Source organism: Panthera tigris, chromosome A1 (genome assembly GCF_018350195.1).
Source record: "Panthera tigris isolate Pti1 chromosome A1, P.tigris_Pti1_mat1.1, whole genome shotgun sequence".
Lineage (NCBI taxonomy): Eukaryota > Metazoa > Chordata > Mammalia > Carnivora > Felidae > Panthera > Panthera tigris.
Window position 1 is genome coordinate 85,201,954 of NC_056660.1, and position 4,250 is coordinate 85,206,203.

Here is a 4,250-nt window from a genome sequence, read left to right on the forward strand (position 1 = left end):
GGTCAATGTTCCTTATATTTTTGAGAGACAAAGAGAGAGGCAGAGTACAAGCTGGGGAGTGACATAGAGAAAGGGAGGGGCAGAATCTGAAGCAGGCTCCAGGCTCTGAGCTGTCAGCACAGAGTCCAACGTGGGACTCAAACTCATGAACCACGAGATCATGACCTGAGCCAAAGTCTGATGCTCAACCGACAGAGCATTTATTCTTCTTTATTTTCTGGATATAAACAAAGTTCTCAATATTTCAATCTGTTTACATTTTTACTTGGTAAAATAACAACAGATTCCCAGATTTCTTATGGGAAAACCTAGAAACCAGAAGTCTGAATATATTGATAATTTCTACCAAGAGAATTACTGAGCATTTTTGGCACTGAATTTTTAGCCTAGTCTAGATTGACTAGGAAAAATTAAAGTTACTTTTACCAAGCTGAAAATAAAAACTTGCTTTTGAATATAAGAGCAGACTATCCCTGGTGTACTCAGGCAATTAGAAATATTTACTCTTACAGCATGAAACACATGTGTGCAGCAAAATGAGGAAAACATTTTATTAGGTGTGTAGATATGGTTGTACTAATCTAAATTTCTATAGCAAATGAAGACATTTTAGTTCATAACTCAGAACTACCCACAATATATGTGGAGATTTGAGTTCAGAATTCAGTAGAATGTGAATATAGGATACAATGGAACCTGTAGGTGTGATTTCAGGGCAAACTTATCCTTAAGGAACCACAACAACCATGGGTGAACACCAGATGATAGACATATTGAGATAAGTCTCTGTTAAATCAGAGAAGTACTGAATCCCAAACAACCTATAAATCCCAGATAACACAGCGATCCTAAAATACTTCTGTGCTTCCTAAACAGTGTAGAGAAAGTGTGGATGCATACTTCTCTAAGAGATGCAAAGACGGTGAGAATGGCATGGAACTGTGGCACTCAGTGTATTCTAAAGATGAGGAAAAGTAAGGAAGCCCAGACCAGAAATAAACCCATGAATATATGGTCAACTAATTTACAACAAGGAAGTTAAGAATATACTATGGAGAAAAGACAGATTATTCAATAAATAAATATTCTATGTAATTTGCAGTTGGGAAAGTGGATGGCCACATGCAAAAAAAAAAAATGAAATTAGAACATTATCTTAAACTCTACACGAATATTAGTTTAAAATGGACTAAATAGGGGCGCCTGGGTGGCTCAGTCGGTTGAACGTCCGACTTGGGCTCAGGTCACAATCTCATGGTTCGTGGGTTCGAACCCTGCATTGGGCTCTGTGCTGATGGCTCAGAGCCTGGAGCCTGTTTTGGATTCTGTGTCTCCCTCACACTCTGCCCCTCCCCTGCTCATGCCCTGTCTCTCTCTCTCTCTCTCAAAAATAAATAAACATAAAAAACTTTAAAAAAAATAAAAATCAAAATAAAATAAAATAAAATGGACTAAATAAAATGTAAAAAGTGACACGATAAAATTTCTAGAAAAAAACAAGTGGTTAACTTCTAGACAGAGGTCTATATAATTAAATGTATTATATATTATATATATAACATATATAATATATAACATATATAATATAATATAATTAATATAATATATAATATAATATATTATATATGTATATGTATTATATATGTTATATTATATATTATATAATATATTATCTTACACTAATGGCAAAAAGAACAAAAGTAAAAATAATCAAGTGGGACTATTTCAAACTAAAAATTTGCACAGCAAATAGAACCATCAACAAAATTAAAAGACAACCTATTGAATAGGGAAAATATACTTGGAGGTCATATGTGTGAAAAGGGGCTGGTATGCAAAATATATAAAGAAAACATATAATTCAAAATTTAAAAAAAAGAGTACAAATTTGCAGAGTTGTGAGGAAGGATCATTTTCTGAAGAATAATCAGATGGATAAAGATACAAAAAAATGAATATCATAAGTTATCAGGATGCAAATACAAATCACAGTGAGATATCATCTTAAATATTTAGAACAGCTATTATCAAAAAGACAGGGAATAAGAAGTATTGGTGAAGATGTGGGAAAATGGGAGTCTCTTCACTATTGCTGGGAATGTAAACAGGTGCAGTCATTATGGAGAAACCTATGGAGGTTTCCCATGACATTAAGAATGGTACTACCATATGATCCATCAATTCCACTGCTGCATATTTATCCAAATAATACAACAATACTCCTTGTAAAAGATATGATCTCTATGTCACTTACAGCATTATACACCATAGCTAAGAAGATAAGATAGGGAAACAACATAAGTATCCTACGTATCCATTGATGTGTGTGTGTGTGTGTGTGTGTGTGTGTGTGTGTGTTTGCATTGATTTCAAATAAATCTGGCAATGTTATAGCATTTCTTGTTCTTTTGTCCTATTTTATCTATTTGGGGTGATATGGTAAATATATTAGAACTATTATAATGGATAATACCATCAAGTTGGACTGTTTCCAATCTCATTTCAATGTATTAATAAAATCTTATTACCCACATATTAAGGGGAAATATATGCCATTTATATTTATTGAAAAACTCCCACAATAATAGAGTAATTGGGAATATAAAATTTATTTGTCAAGTGTCAATTATCTTAATTTTCTAGATTAATATAATCTTTGTCTTCAATCTTGGAATGGCATTGTTCCCAATGAGTGTAAAAGGTGAAAATGATGTATTTCTAAAGCAGCAGGATTAATGAGAACTTTGTCGACACTTATACAGAGCAGATCCTCTGAATCAATCTTCTCAGGGTTCCCATCACCTCCTTGTTTCTCAGGCTGTAAATGATGGGGTTGAGCATTGGGGTCAGGATGGTGTAGAAGACGGCCAGAATTTTGTCCTCTGTTGGAGTTCTCAGCGATCTTGGGTGTAGATAAGTGTAAGCAAAGGGTGCATAGTAGAAAGTCACCACAGTGAGGTGTGTGCTACAGGTGGAATAGGCCTTCTTCCTCCCTTCTGTTGAGTGTATGCGGCAGATGGTGAGGAGAACTCGGCCATAGGAACATGCAATGCCAGTGAAAGGTAACACAAGGAAGAGTGTCGTGCTCACAAACACCGTGTACTCATAGACCCAAATGTCCATGCAAGCCAGAGTCAACATGGCCGGGACATCACAGAAGAAATGATTTATGGTTCTGGATTGACAGTAAGGGATATGGAGGGCATATACAGTGTGAGCACAGGAGTTGATCGAGCTCATTATCCAAGATCCTGTTATCATCAGCACACATACTCTTTTTGTCATATGAATGGCATAGTGAAGAGGAAAGCAAATGGCCACATAACGATCATAAGCCATACAGGCCAATAATAATCCTTCTGCACCAGCTAAGGTAATGAAGAGGAAACTATGAACTCCACACCCAATGAAAGAAATCAACTTGTTTCCAAAGAGATAATTGGAAGCCATCTTGGGGACAATGGTGTAGATGTAGTTCAGATCCATGAGGGAGAACTAAGTAGAAAATACATGGGTGTGTGGAGATGGATGTCCAGGAGGATGACAATGATCATGGACAGATTGCCACAAAGAGCCATTAGGAAAATGAGAAAAACAAAAATGAAGAAGAACAGGCCAATTCCTGATGGTGGGGATAATCCCAATAAGAAAAAATCAGTAGATGTTTTGTTACTATTTTCCATGGGACATTAATTTAGCTTTCCCTAAAGAGAAACATGCATTACGTACAGAAAATTAAGCTCTTGTTAATTCATTATTTTTGTTCCAAACTGTGATTTATTAATGAAACATTGTAACTCTTAAAAAACTTAACACATATTTTGATAAAACAAACCTGCCAGTTTTAATTTCATAGATAAAATATTTATAGGACATGCATATGTCTATGAAATATTTCATAAAAATCTGTAAATGTCTAAGAATAATATATTTCTGTAATGATTTTATTGAAATATATATGTTTTATGTTTCCACATAAATTTAGATATCAACATCAGAACTTATAGGTTTTATAATATACTCATTGTAAATCAATGTAAATGCATAACTTATAGACCCATATCTGAATACATTTTATGACCCTTAGACAATGATTTTTCCTTTTATAATTAAGCACTATTTCTGAAAATAGAGTAGCCTATCAGTCATGCTCACATACTCTTTTTTTTTAGTTTTCCTCCAAAATCTTGCCAAATCAAGCTTTCTAGATCCTAAGCATCATTATCTGCTTTTTCCCCTAGAAATCTACA

The 4,250-nt window shown here is 34.4% G+C and overlaps 1 pseudogene; it reads right to left on the bottom strand.

Annotated features, from left to right (window-relative positions):
• Positions 1 to 2,754: 2,754 nt before the first annotated feature.
• LOC102955748 lies at positions 2,755 to 3,683 on the bottom strand (annotated as a pseudogene).
• Between the last annotated feature and the right edge of the window lie 567 nt (positions 3,684 to 4,250).